The 15,687-nt window shown below is 41.6% G+C and overlaps 1 long non-coding RNA gene across 1 annotated transcript; it reads left to right on the plus strand.

Annotated features, from left to right (window-relative positions):
- Nucleotides 1-2,706: 2,706 nt before the first annotated feature.
- On the plus strand, nt 2,707-13,583 carry LOC118562907. Its single transcript, XR_004930881.1, has 3 exons — nt 2,707-3,446; nt 10,907-10,976; nt 11,784-13,583. It is a non-coding gene; the product is annotated as an uncharacterized LOC118562907 (long non-coding RNA).
- Nucleotides 13,584-15,687: the final 2,104 nt, after the last annotated feature.

Consider the following 15,687-nt stretch of genomic DNA (forward strand, 5'->3'; position numbering starts at 1 on the left):
AATGCAGAAGGACATTTTGTGCATAAGACTTTGGGCTTCAAAGTCCTGCAATTTAACAAAGAGAATGTAGGCACAGCACACAGTAACCGCGTATGTTATTGTTTTACATGTTAGGGTGAAGTGAAATTATGACTTCCAAATCTAGTGGACTGTAATCTTTAATGCGTGAGCTGATGTTTTCACGGTTGCAAGAGTTTCTGACGCAATGGACTGGTGGGGTCGGACCGTGATGCCAGCCTCCCCCCCAAACACACACGCGCATACACACAGACACAGAGAAACATGTGCAGAAAGGCCGCTGAAACACAAGCTTTATCCGCGATGGAGAGGGCTCTTGGTCCGTGGATTAGACGCTGCCGATGTTATCTGCGCACATCAGAAATGTGAAATGGAGCAGCTCGCGTTGCGGCGCGCGGGCGACATCAAAAAGGCGCGGCGGGCCTTTCTTGAGGGGGGCGCGGTGGGTGCGCGTCGCAAATTTGCGAACTGTAGTTCTGACCCACTTGATGTAACGGGAGCGTAAACACAGTATACGGCTTGAATAAGGCGCTTGGACCGAAAACGCCCACGCCCGCCGCTTCATGCATGGCAAGAAAGTGATGTGTTTGTCAAAGATTGATCAACAGAAATTCACCCCGATTCCAGCAGCTAATCAATCACAGAATCAATTTTTTCCCTAAAGTCTCAGGAGGAGCCCTCAGCAGCGGGCCGCTGCCTCCTTCTCCTTTAATGAAGCAGCACCCAGCAGCGGTCACGGTGAAGTCGCCCTGGTAATTATTAGACATTAATTGGGTTCAGGACCTAGTGCGTCTATGGGAAATGGGAAATCTGACCGCTAATCCAGGACATTTCTTTGGGGCCTTTTTGCAGCGTTGTTAACATGCTGTCAGAAGCTGCAGCACTGCAGCTCCCGAGAGCAGGGAAATGAAGAGGTTAGAGGGCAGCCTGTGTACAGGCAAAGGAACTGCAAGAGGCATGAGCTGCAGTAATGTTTCCACCAAAGCATTTTTTTTTACCGAGTAGTCCATGGGTTGGATGTCTCATGTGTCTTCATGTTCCACAGAAAATAGATGATGGAACCAGCATAAAAAATATATCTAGGAAAGGAAGAATGCAAAAATATGCACCAATCCAACCAGGTTGCAAACATAAATATGATCCAGTTTGTTTTTTTAAATAAAGATTTTTTAAAAACAATCTTCTATAATCTGTGTAATTCTGTCTTCTTTTCGTACCTCCTGATCACGTCTCCCCTTCGTACCCAGAGGAGCTGCGATCGGACGTTTCTACCGAACTTTTCAGTCCACATACGGAACGTCCTGTTTTGATAACCGGTGATTTAAAAAAATGACCGTTCCCTATAATCTACCTCTAGATATCGTGCGTTGGAATGTTTGTGACTTCAATTAATATTATCTATCACAGGACCTGTTTGGGTTTAATCAGAGGTCATGGTTTGGCATGTTTTATGAGCTGAAAGGCCCAAACGTGGATCAAAACCAACCAGAGGACACAGAGCGACATGTAAAATCCTCATAGCATAGCCCACAATTAAATTAGAAGTGACTTTTTTTTCTATAATTGTTTACATCTATAAATCTTAATAAATACGTAATAACTAAGAAATATAAATTATAACGGGTTTTAGACACGTGGGTACGGACGGGTTTGTTTGCAGGTACAAAGTGGAAGCAGGAGGTGCAAAATGGAGCTGAGTTGACCGAGTCATTGAGCTCAATTAAAACATAGTAGAAAAGTGACGGCCTGAACAACGCAAACACGCAGAGAGCTGAATATACATAAGAATAATAAAAAAATGTTGTTCGAGTTTGATAAACACGATTTGAATACGTTTTGAGGAAACTAAATAAAGAAGTATAGATGCATCGGCGTTACAATGTTTCCTATTATCATGTGAAAAACGCCAATAAAGACAAAAACATCAAGCATCCCCTAATTTTGTAACAATGACTTAGAAACAAAAAAATATTCATAACAAGCAAAATTAAATGACACCTCACGATACAGTTGCAAAATGTAAACAAAGAATTGGGGGGCAAAAAAAAAAAAAGAAAAATTCTGATTACGAAAGCCTTTTTTCCCCCCTCCCGAGCCATCATCATTAATGTTGTTGCTTTTAATTAATCGCTCGTTAATGTCGCCATCCATTTCCCCGCTGATCAGAGGAGCGAGGAGTCCCCGACAGCCCCGCCAAACAAATGCACATTAAAATATCGCCGGGAGGCTCGAGTGAAAATTACCCCAACGTAGAAATGACCTTAATATGATGTAATCAATCACGCTGTCTGCTGGGACACTGGGAATCACAATGTTAATCTTTAGTTTGGCGAGGAGGGGGTGGGAGGTGGGGCTGATAACCTGTCATATTTTCCTCAGCCAAGGAGAGCACAGTCTGCGGCGATGCAGACCGTAAGGCACCTTAAAGTCACAAAATAATGTCAGAAATACAGCATTATTCATTCCAGCAGAAATCTATGGATGCTCTCTTAATATACAAGGGAGATATACAAATCTTAATCACACTGTTAGAATGATGAATTCTCTCAAGATCAATAGGAGACTGCTCTTACATGTTAAATCACTTTAAATGAATGGAAATAATTATTATTTCCATTATATATATATTTACATTATATATATATATATATATATATATATATATATATATATATATATATATATATGAATCACTGCTAAATTGATTAAAATCAACCTTACTGTGGTTCTGCAGATTTCAAGTGAAAACCTAAGAAGTGAGAAATGTGATTCAACAATTCCGTTAAAGGCCACCGAAGAACCCAATTTCCGACGTTAGTAAGAGCCATGTGTCAGAATGAGTCCAGCATATTGCAGATGTATTAACAGCGCTAAGAACATGTGCACCACTTGGCAGGCTGTGAGAGGCACATGCGGGCAGCATCAAGTGCCGAGGCCAGTGCATGTTATCATTAACGACTGTGGACAGACGGAGCAGGCAGAGCACACAAGTGTCCATTTCACACCAGCCTGGCATGGCGGCTTGGCTGGTTCCTCAGAAATCAGCGGTTCTCTGTTTCGCTGCAGCTTCTGGGGATTTCTGCTTCTCATCTGTGAAACCGACTGACCCAAGGTTTGCGTTGTCTTTCGTTGAAAACGAGGAAGGTCTCAGCTGATGTGTAGTTTTGAACTGCAATGACACATTGTATTGCTTAGGAAGTAATATGTGTTAATCTACAGGGTCTGTCTAATAAAATATTGGTTTGATTATTATTAGAGTATTTTGAGACCCTAAACTACAAATCTATAGCAAGATAATCATAGGTATAGGCCTAGGCTCTGGACATCATTCAGACCACCATGTTCACATTTTGTAACTTACAAAACATGTCTATTTTCTTTTCCAGGCACCTTCACCTTCTGCACGTCACCAGAGAAACAGCCGTGAGGTACTACAGTGTTATTTGTCTGGAGTGACGTCATATGAGTGGCTATAATGGTGCTTGACTGCACAGCATACACATACTCACTGTGGTGAAAATGCTCAAGGGGGACCGAGGTCTTTGTCTGCCGGGGGTCTGAAGTAAAAAACACGTTGTGGTACGGCGCTGGATATCTGGTTTCATATTGAAAGTGTACAATTAGCATGTATTTTCATAAAATTATGTTTAGTTTGACAGGACCTGCAACCTGTGGCTCTTCGTCCTCTTCATAGTGACTCTTAATTTTGCCTAAAAATAATGTGATAATAAGCATGAATTTAAAATATAAAGACAATAGGAAAATGTAGTTTTAGTCATTCTTCTATTTAAACATCTGCATATATATACAAACTGTAGGAGGGATATATTTTTCTTCTTTCAGTCCCTTTATACTGCGCTTCAAAGTTTTCCATGCATTTCAGTGTTTTATTGATTTTATTAAAGTGCTGTGTGACTGTCCAGTGGAAGAAAAAGGATAAGTCTCTCTGGTTTTAGTAAATACAAACAACAATCAGAAAAGTGTGGTGTACATTTATATTTAAGCCTCTTGAGTCAATACATTGTAAAACCAGGTTTTGCTGCAATTACAGCAGTAACTATTTTGGCATTTGTCTCCACCAGTTTTGCATATTTAAAGACTGAACATTTTCTCTGTGAAATTGGTCAAACTCAGTCCCACTGGATGGACGGCATCTGTGAAAAGCAATTTTTATGTCTTGCCATAGATTGTCACCGGGATTCAGATCTGGAATCCCTATCCCCGCTGAAGAATAGCATCGACTCAGCATGATGCTGCCACCATTGTTGAAAAAAAAACCTTGACTATCTTCCCTAAAATATAATTGGAAAAAAATTCCTTGGCCTTGGGTAGACCAAGAAGTGCATTTTTTTCCTTCATTGTAAAAATGTGAAATTTCTTTCATATGATACCTAATCACAGAAATAAAATAAATTGTGGTTTGTTAGTTTCATAACATGGTGGAATCCTTGTATGGTGTATAAACCTGATAACTTAGCCTATATTCTTTTGTAGCTTAAGTAACATTTCATTACGCAGGAGGAAGGGTGTGAAGTTAAAGCGGGGTTAGTGTGTCTATGGCAAATCTGAGTCCTGAAAAGGATCTTACAACCCAAATGCATCTCAAATGGATTTCAGCAACTTTTCCACGTTAAGGAATGCAAATCTGCGCCGTGAGGGACTTCAGCAACTCCCAAAGACTTCTGACACGTACCTGTTCCTCTCTTCATTTCTGTGCACACCCACACATAAACATCTACACTGCCCAATGCTCTGGAAAACATTTTCAACTTAGTCTTTTTTCCCACAGGACTGAACGGCATCCCAGCATTAGAAAAAAAAAAAAAAAAAAAGTTAGGCCAAGCTGAACACTTACACTATAAGCCTGACATCGCGGGTGAAACAAACCATAAAACACCAAACACTCCACAGCCCAACAAAGACCAATAAAGGTTTCAATAACTGCGGCGCAAACACTGCGAGCGCAAACATATCTGGCAACGCTCTCAGGCGGGTTTTTTTTTCTCTCTCTCCTATTTCCATCGAAATATTCTCTCGTTCCCTCTTTAGGCTGCTGCCCAGCAGTGACCAACTGCATTATTTATTTGTTTATGTGTTACTGCCAACCGTATGTGTGTGCCTGCTACAAGGGAGCAAATGCATGTGTTGCTGGGACTGACAGGATGATTAATAGGATCTCCACTCAAGGATGGGGGAGCAATGATGATCGCGGGAAGAGGTGGGGTGGGGGTGGGGGGGCAGTCGGGATCTAGGTAACACATCAAAAACAACACTACTTCCCGGGGTTTGCCACAACTTCCTCTGTAGGACCACTCCCCTTCCCCCTACACCCCCACAGGAGCTGCTGCACGCAACACACAAAGCTGGGGATGCTCCACTGGGTGGGGTGGGGGTGAGGGTGGGGGGTAGTTAATGAAGAATTTCTTTAGGACATGCTCACCCAGAGTACGAACTGAATAATTAGTTGGACTTCTGCAGTAACAGCAGAGATTCTAGCGGGCATCGGGGCCTGGTTGGGTTCGGGGGTTTGAGAAACACACGCTGAGGAATTTCAATGTGCATCAGAGCTGCGTGTTGTTTGTCGAAGGGGCACAGCAAGTGCTGAAACGGCAGATAGCTTCATGCACAACCTGGATAAATATTGACTCTGGACATTTTTCAATTATGACAGCTCAAAAAAAAAAGGAGTTGTAAGCATTCCCGGTTGAAAAGTGTAGCAGAGGGCGATGGGGAGAATGAGAAGAAAAGAGAGAGCAAGCGAGGAAATAAATGGGAATCTACTGGCAAAAGACACTGAAGAAGAGGTAAAGAGACCACAAATGAAGTTGTATTAGTTACCTTATGCCCAAAAATTACATATCCAATGTAATGTTTGAAATCAACTTTAGTCTAATGACTGGGTTTTTAAAGTGAATGAAGACTAAGACGGTTTAGAGTGATACATTGAGAGACTGCATTCCTGAGTCAAATGAACAAAGTCATGTTGCACAATAACCCTGATCTCAGCCGCTGCCTTTTAACTATTTTTGACTAGAAATAAAGAGCCTTTGTATATCTATCATTTAAAGATAAAATATCAGCATGCAAAAAGGGGGTGAACTTCAAAGTGGAGCAGTTGTTTGCACTATTGCCCTACAGCAAGAAGTATCTGAGTTCAGAGCTCAGCTGGACTATCTGTGAGTTCTCTGTAGGTACTCTGGCTTCCTGTCACCGTCCAAAAACAATCCAACCTACGTTAACTGACTAATCTAAATTGCCTATCGGTATGAGTGTGTGTATGTACGTCTGTCTGGCCTGTGATGAACTGGAGACTTGTCCATGGTGTGCCCTGCCCCACACCCACTGACCTCTGGAGATAGGCAGCTTCTCTTCCTGCAACCCTGAAAGTATTAAAAGTGTAAAGATAAATGGATGGATGAAATCAGACATTCCTGTACTAAGATAGAAGATGCATGTACACCCTTTCTTTCTGTCAGGAGGGTCAGAGTTTGCTAACAGCGCATTCAACATTTTTCTTTTACATGAGTCTCCATGTCTGTGTGTGTTTCTTGTTCCTTACCGTGAGAGATTAAAGAAACAAACCCATTATTTTAACAGGCTGTCATTCTTCTCTCATACGCTTTTCCAAACAAAGCTGGATGCCAAATCCTGGAAAACAATTCAATTACCACTGCGCAGGACACCTACATTACTCATTTAACGCTGGAGTATCTCAGATAGTCAACAGTCTTCCTTTTCTTTTTTACAATATACATATACTGAGGTGTTTATTTAGAGCAGCAGTTGTGCAGTTGGATCATGCTGGCATGTCAATGTCAGCCTGCATATGGATGCTGATTGCTCATCACTGAAAGCCTTTAATTTAGCAGTATTGTTTCTGTTAACATTGTTTTACAATAGAGATCATCTGTGGACCAAATGTGTCACAGTGTGAGATGGGAAATATGCAGTCTTCCTGGAAGAACAAATAAAGTCTGACGACCAGATCTGTGATCTGCATTGTCTTCACTTTTAAACTTCATTGGCTCATATATGTCACAGAAACTTGGTAAACAGGTGCTGGTCAGCTAGCCATCACATTTTTGGCAGTTCTTTCCCCCCTCTATATTGTAACATCACACATGCGCCTGAAAATTATATTTTTTGGTGAGACCCAAGCAGAGTAACCATTCGAAGTTGTCTGGGGAACATGCTGCTGTGAGACATAGTTGATAACCTTTTTGAAAAACATGTTAGCTTATCTGAGCTTTCTGAGTCCTGTCAGACGGTTTTTTTCTTTACTATGCGTGTAGTTCAGTAGTCTCACTCAGAACCCCAGGGTAAAGTGCTAAAGTTTCATCCATCATCTACATTTGGTTATCTGTGTAGGGTCATCACAGGGCTGGAGTGACCCCCCCCCCCCCCCCCACACACACACATAGTGAACATGAAAACTCCTTGCAGAAAGATCCAAGGCCAGGATTTGTACCCAGGACCTTCCACTTGTTAAACTTATAGATTTTCATTGAACCTCTTACTGTTTTCTTTCACATATTTTCTGCCCAGCCCTTGTTTCTGCACATTGTGCAGTGTTTGCTAAAAAAAAAACCTAAGGATGTGAGCATGTGAACGAAACAATGGTCAATGGTCACTACGGTGGTCTAAGGCAGAACATTGTAGTGTAGTGGACCAGAGGTTTTGGGGGTTGCTGTGGGAGCATGGCGTAGCAAGGATGCTTTTAAAGGCTTTTCAAGTCTTGCGTACCAAAATCAAGAAGTTTGTGAACATTCTTTGCACATAGTCGTGTCAGAGATCGGCATGTGTTTGTGTTTGGGTGGTGTTTTCTTAATCACAGAGCTGTAGGTTTTTCCCTGAGGGCAGAACTGAGAAGTGTGCTCCTGCACGCCTGCTCATGATCAGCCATCAGCTGGAGCTTAGGAGGAGATGGCTGTTGGTCATTCAAAGTCTCTCGCCTCTCGCCTCCTGAGTAAGGAGGCTTATGCTAACCCTCCTTTCACTTCTTCATCTTCAGGATATCTCCTGATTACTCCCCTGAATCTGTCGCTCTGTGACACTTCCTGAATTCTCAGTTCGAACCTCCTCGAATAATAAGCTCTTGGACAATTATTTCATCCAGAACCGGCAACTAGCCTCTAATGATTTGATTCTGTTCCTGACATCACTGAAGTTCAGTGGGCACTGGACGGTTCCTGAGTCGAGCATGAAGAAGCTGCGACGAGCGTCAACTCCTTCACGTTTGTGGCCATGATTCTCAATTTAAACAGGTAGACCACTCCCTCTGACTCAAGGATCAGTCTCTGCATCAAAAGGAGGAGTAAACCTCCCTTTATGTCTTGTTCACTATTGATGTTGGGATGAAGTCATGAAACACATCGAACACCCCCAGAATGAGTTGAAGAATGTAGTTGGGGAAATGGATGTCTGTTTCCCTCCTAAACCTGTTACAACCTCAATCAGTTCTCCAATAACTAAAAATAGAGACACACATATACAGTGTAGAATACCCTTTTGGAGGAGAATTATCTTAACTTTTGCTGAGAATTTTAAGAAAATAAAAATAAAACGGTGACAGTGCCCAAAAACACTAATTTCAATAGGTTTGTATATAGTTGACATCATTGAGGATGTCAATGACTCATGTCAACCCTGTTTAAAATAAAGAAATATCTGATTTGCTTTTTCTATGAATGAGCTGCAACTTTAGAGAAGTTCCACAGTCATAGTGGAAAAGAGCATTAAGTTGCTTTTCATTGCTGCATCTTGAAAAGCGCAACTATGACAGCATTTGTGGCAAAACATAGAGGGTCAAAATTTTGTTGTTTTTTTCATGCTGGATCCCTAAGAAAGTTTCCATGAGATGATGAGCAAGAGATTTTTTCGTTCTCCCCAAATCTGAATAAAACTCTCAATCTCAATAGCTCTCAATTACAAATACAGATGAGCCAGTTTTATTATGCAGGGTTTTCCCCTCAAATAGACTCAAATAGAAACTCGCTTTCTGGTATGCGGTGTTTGCTGAGCATGTCTGTTTGCAGATCTGAGAGACGGGTCATGATGCATTGGTATCAGTCATCATTTACAGACCAATTTACTGATTTTGCTTACGGCCAGCAAAGCTGCTGTGTTTCCTCACATCGGTTGCTGGATGTTCCCAGTGGGCCCTGACTGGCTGCCTGCCCACACAGAGAACCCAAAACTTAAATTTAAGGGTATACAAGCTCAAAAAAATCATTTTTTATATTTGTTTTATTCATCTGAACGTTAGGTCAAGACAGATGAGATGCCATGTTAGAGTAAAGGTACTTGCATATATGTGTCTATGGGGGCTGGGGGATGGGGGGGGGGGGGTGCTCTGCCCTAGGGTGAGCTTATCCAGAGGATCTGTTCTGCCTCAAGAGTAGAGAGGGATCTGATAGGAATGGAGTGTGCCACACACTTGCAAGGAGACACACACAGTCCAGGACCTTGTCAACTTTACCTACCGCTGAGTGTTTAAGCACCCCTGATCCAAAATCAGAGCTCCAATAACAAACTCCACTGGCTCTTCTGATTGGTCTTGACGAATGTCCTCTGCTCACCGCTCTCAGGTAACGTCTGCTGCAAAGGATCGGACGGTTTTTCACCTTGATTTCACGTGAGAGTGACTGCATACAAGTCTATGTTTTCAGTGAAAGCGTATGTACAAAAACAGGACATTGTGTTTAAGATCAACGCAGAATAAAAATGTCAGCAAGAGAACAAAGAAAGCATGAAAGGGCAAACAGAAAAACAAAATAACCTTTTGGAAAAAATTCATTCAAGCTGTTTTACCTCGGCTTTAATTAAGTGTACTTTGTTTCTTACTAAAGAGTGGGCAGGGTGCTGAGTTAGGCTTATTCTGTCCACCACCTTTTTGAGTTAGGCAAGCCGACGACCAAATGTTTAGGACCATCATTTGAGTGTCAAAACAGTTGGAGAGGAAAAGACAGCAGAAAGCTGGTGATTAAAATTCCTGTTGCCTTGTTGACTGAATCTCCCCGACTAGGTTTCATTTACGTCTTGGGGCTTGGCGGTACTGCTACATGTTCTGCTGGCATTTTGCATTATAGACAAACACAACATATAACTGAGAGAAAAGAACACAGGGCCTGCTGAAAAGGGGCATCCCCTCCTGAGGCAATACTCGGCTCAAAAAGTTGCATTTTTTAATTTTCTTTTATATTGTTTGTACATCTAGTGACTATTTTTTCACATATATTCCTCATCCAGACTTTTGAGAGCATCAGTTTCTAAGTCTTGCTGCTTATTCTTGTTTACATTAAAATCTAAACTTTGACTGGACCCTTCTACTAGATGGTTTTAATCTATGCGTTCATCTAAACCGTTCCATGATAGCTCTGGCTGTTTTTAGGTTTGCTCTCCTGTGCCTTAGTCTCCGTTATTTTAAAGTCTCCAATAGGTTTCCTTCCAGGATTGCCCTGTGATTTGCTCCATTCATCGTCATATCCACAAAGACCAGCTTCACTGTCTCTGCTGATAAAATGATCCCCACAACAGGATACTGTTTCACTCTTGGGATGCTGGGTTTGGGATGATGTGCAGTGTCATAGGGCGTTTTCTTGTTTCATCTGGACCAAAAACAGACTTTTTTTTCCCATTTGTTTTTTTTTAAATTGTACTTTTTGCAAGTAAACAATAACATGTAAGAAAGCCACATGTGTGCTGATCATTGCTTCAATTAGACATAAATGACTAAGGCAGGATGTAACACAGAACAAGTGGAGGAAAATTATCATTCACGTCCTTTGTGTAGCACCCCTTTTTTGCATATTTATGCTGTTATTACAGTGTCAAGAGCAGCTCATTCAACACAGTTCTTTAAGACATGTTATTTCTAATTTTGAAATAGCATGGACTGTGTTCTGCAAGTCCCACAGCATGCAGAAAGCAGCATTGCTAAGCAACAGATGGCAGATCAGGTATGATTTCACTACTACGTTCACTGCTACGGTGGCTTGTTAAGTCCTACGAGACATATGTTTTCTGTAGTTGACTCAAATCGAAGCCCTGGTATTTACACCAGAGGTGAACCGCACCAGAGTTTGTTTGAAAACGGACCAAGAACACCAAAAAAAGTGGTTCTTGGTCTTGTTCTTTTGTCCAGACCAAGGTTGACTTGAGTGTGCTCACACTTGCATAAAGGCCTGGAATAAGGGGGGAAACAAACTCTGGTCCATTTTGAGTGGATCAAATGTGGCAGGTGTGAATACACCCTTAGTTTTGGACAACAGTTTTCTTCTTGTCAAACTGCCAGAAAGGCCAGATTTGCAAAATGCACTAATAGTTATCCTGTTGGCAGATTCCCCTGCCTGAGCGGTGGATCTCTGCAGCTCTTTGCTGAAACTTTGCACCGTAAACACTGGGGCTGACCTAAGAGTAAAAAAAATAGGTTTGCAGGGGTTTGGGAGCGTAAAAACTATGCAAATATGCAAGAATACCTCTCGCCAGTGCTCTATTTGATATTTAACTCTATGAACGAGAGTAAAAAAGTCTAAAATGGCTCTGATGACCTTTCTTTTCACAAAGCTTTGATTATTGAAGTAAGGATCAAGTGCCCTACGGATGAATGCTCCTGATCCCCATTTTGTCACAAAAGAGAAAATGAGCGGAGAAAGAAGCAATCTAAACTGCTATCCTGAGTCTTGCATCGATACAGGATATGTGGGGAAAAGAAGCATATGAGATAGAGTTGTCAGCTCTCTTTACTTTTTCCTCTTTTTTTTCAGCAGAGAACAGAGGACCACACACTGAGCTGAGAGCAGGTCATTGGTATGTATGAAGGAAATGGTTGGCGCAAGAAGGGATTTGTCTACTGGACCCTTGCGTGTCTTGTGACCCTTCATACTGCTGAACAGAAAGGGAGCAACAATGTCCTCTCATATTTCAGTTGACTGGTAGGATTTACAGTACTGACAAAACATTTTCAGATCAAAAATGTGTTCCAAATTAGGTGGCTTTACGTCAGGTTAGTAAGAATAAGTATAGATCACACATTCATGACCCAACATTTTGTGAAAGTGTTTGAAACGGACAATTTGGTTATTCTACTTATATCCAGGGCTCTTTGTCATAATATTCTTAAACTCTTTTTTCTTTTGTTTTATCATGGTGGATCTGGTTGCCAGGCAGTCTCTGGGAAAGTTTGCTAAAAAAAAAAAAAAATGGATGAAATGGCAAATGAACTGCATTGATATTTTTTTCTGGGATTAAACATTTTAATCAGAGTCCAGCTTACACCCAGGTGAAATGCAGCGCCACAACTACCAAAACACACTCTGGTATATTTCCAATCGTGGTTGCATCCAAGAAATAACATGAGATTTGGGAGGAGTATGTTTCTTCCACAAACACAACTCTGTTTTAAGAATCTTAAATCGGTATACAATTTCAAACTATGTTTAAAAAAATCTGTATAGTGTAGTACAATTTATTTCAAATTTGACCAGCCTATGTAATTTGATTTTGACCGAGAGATGAATGCATTCTGGGCAAAATAAAAAAAATAAAAATGTGGAAGCTAAGAAGATTCTAACTTAAAGAAATCGGCACAAATGGGTTGATCGATCGATTCGTTTGTGAAATAAAACCTACTACCAATGCCTATTACAAACTTAAAACATAACCAGAAAAAAGGATTTCCTGTCAAAACAAGACAAAATAGGAGACATGCTTTTATTTTCAGTTGGTTAGATTATTGTAATGGTGTTGATACTGATGTGTGTAAAAAACAAATCTGATTTGCAGCTGCAGTTCATCCAGTGCTGCTTTCAGAGTCTTGACCAACACCAGGAAAATCCTTCAGGACAGGTTGAAGAGCTCAATGTTAAAGTCAATTCATAAAAAGCAGTGGAAGGATTAAATCACCTTTGCCAAAGGGAGCCCCTCACACAATCTCTACATTCTGCATCTACTGCATGGAAAGCCCACATGTTCATCACCAACACATTTTTTTTAAAGATTACATTGTTTGAGCTTTACCACAGTCCTGATTGGTTCTTTCTCATCTCCTCTTCCACAGCCTCCATCGTGATCGCTCCTCTTCGGTTCCACGACCACATGATGATGGCGCGTGTCCATTTCCCTGGAAACACAATCCTCTCTCATGATGACTGCACATACCTGTTTCCCTGGCAACACTGGCAAATGTCCATTTGTTTTCTCACCTCAAGACTTCTGACCAGCCTTTAAAGCCGCAAAGCCTAAAATCTATGGCAACCCCTTGTTTGTTATTTTATCCTATACTCTTACTATCCTATGTCGTATACTCCATGCTTTTTATGATTCCTATTATCCTTTAGTCTTGAATACCTTTCCAACTTGCTGATGGATATTATAGATCCCTCAGGTGATCTGAGACATGTTTAGTCAGTGAACCACAGCAAAATTCAGGGAAGTAATATTTATAGTTTCTATGCTTCTCAGCTCTGGTAAAAACTGCATATACCTGGCGTGCAGAAACCGCTGACTCCTTCAAAATCAGGACTAAAAACATTACTGTTTACTGTAGCTTTTCAATAAAGGTAAAAGATTCTGGAGATTTTCATCTTTTAATTATTTATTTAACATTTATTGGTTTTGAATGTGGAATTTTATCATCCCTTTCTTTTCATTTGATGCGTACATTTTACTGTTACTATTTCCATGCATGGGAATGTTTTTACACAAATCTCTTCAAGTGTGCTATGTCAATTAACTTTCCCTGGCTTAGCTAGTACGACTGCTTACTTCAAGTCAAGAACATCATGGAATGATAATCACATCTTCAGCTTATGGTAGAGTGGGGCAAGAAAGTATTTCTTAAGAGAGAGCCAGCAGGAAATCTTCCAAAAATCCCACGAGGAAGAAAAAATAAATCTAATGATAGATTGAACTATCTGATTACACTTCTCCATATTATTTAAAAACAAAATTAAGTAATAAACATCTCAGTAACCACATTTTTGGCAGTCCAGTACAAGAGGACTAGCATTATTCAGCTGGGATATTGTTTCTCTGGCAGGAGTTTGGAGACAGATCATGATAGGCAAGAGGAGAAAGATGGATTCAGAAAACTTAAGGGTGGAATACATACCATTTCCAGAGTTCTCAGAATTCCAGCAAGAAACCAACCCAGAGGAAATCACGGCAGCGATGCGCGGTAAACTCTACAGATCGAGCCAAGGGGCGTCTGCTCAAGTCCAGGACAGCGCCTCTGTCATCTCAGTAACTAATACTTGTTTAGGGAGTCAAGGTAAAGCACTACAATTAAGCCATATTAAATTACATATAAACACCATTTACTGTTTCATTTTTGGAGCCGTTGGGAAATGCACCAGTAGTTTTTATTAAAACATGGAGTAACTGTTGGGATTTCCTTCCAATTCACAAATTTAATGCTTCTCTAATTTGAGAAAATTAAGTCACTAAAGCGCAAGCTGCAAACGGAACTATATTTTCAAATAGAATATAAGAAAACATTTTCCTTATACAGACAAAGAGAAACATACGTTAACGAGTAACTGTTCCCTTTTTCATAGTTGTATGTGGTTGCATGCGCACCCCCCCCCCCCCCCCGCCGCCCGTCTAAATGACCTGCTGACAGAAGAGCCGATGGCTGTCAGTGATGATGTGCAACCAATGACACACTCCTCCCCCCTGTCGCCACCCATCCAATCAGCCGCTCCTCTCTCCTTTCCTTTAGCCTTCCTCTGTGCCTTGTGATGCGCTGCGGTAGGTCAGCTAGGTAGAGACGGTGAGCAACAGAGCTAAAGACAGAGAAGCAAAGAGTGAAAGGGGAGACTTTTACTATCACCATTGTATCAAGCTCACTGACCACCCTTCGTCTCCCCTTCCCTCGCCATCGATGACTGCTCAAATGTCCTGTCTTTTCAGCACACCTGAGTCCTCCTCATCTTTGCAGCCCTCCCTTTCTGATGGTACTTCAGTTTGTCTCGAATCCTACTCCGCAAATCCCTCCTTACGTCCATGCAACCCTTCCTCTCCTCATTTGCTCCTCTCCTTTTTTTTTTACTTTTAGTCTTGAATTGGATTGGCTCACGCTGTGTTCGGGGACTGTCGGGGGAGGAGGGGGGGGGGGGGAGAAAGGGAGAGAGGCCAAAAGACTGAGAGGGAATGAGGAGGGAGAGCGGCAGGCCTCCGGCTCTGAAGGAGAGTGCACCTGGATGGGCAGGCTTCCTGGACACGCTGTGAGGGGCTTTTGTCCTGCATGTCAGCAGCCCCTCTCTTTTAATGCAGCCCGTATATCATCATTCTGATTATGGCAGATGACTGGGACCTGGGGGGCATTGTGGGGGCGAGTGGAAAGAAGCAGTTATATGTGTGCGTGTGTGTGTGTGTGTGTGTGTGTGCGTGTGTGTGTGTGCGAAAGAGACGTGGAGAGAGAGAGTGTGTATTGGTAGAGAGGTGGGCATGAAGGCAAGGTTTGGGGATAGAGGCTTAAAATCGCAGGGACCCCCAAATCCCCCATCGACTGAAATCCTAGCACTTAACCCCAGCTACAGCATTGTTTGATACCTTGGGGAATTTTCTTTTCTTTTTTTTTTTTTCTGGTGGCAGTCAGTTTTAATGGACTCTCAAGCTCTATATACTCCTCTTGCAATCCATTTACTCAAGATTTTTTGTAGAGTCCCT

This window comes from Fundulus heteroclitus, chromosome 1 (assembly GCF_011125445.2).
Source record: "Fundulus heteroclitus isolate FHET01 chromosome 1, MU-UCD_Fhet_4.1, whole genome shotgun sequence".
NCBI lineage: Eukaryota > Metazoa > Chordata > Actinopteri > Cyprinodontiformes > Fundulidae > Fundulus > Fundulus heteroclitus.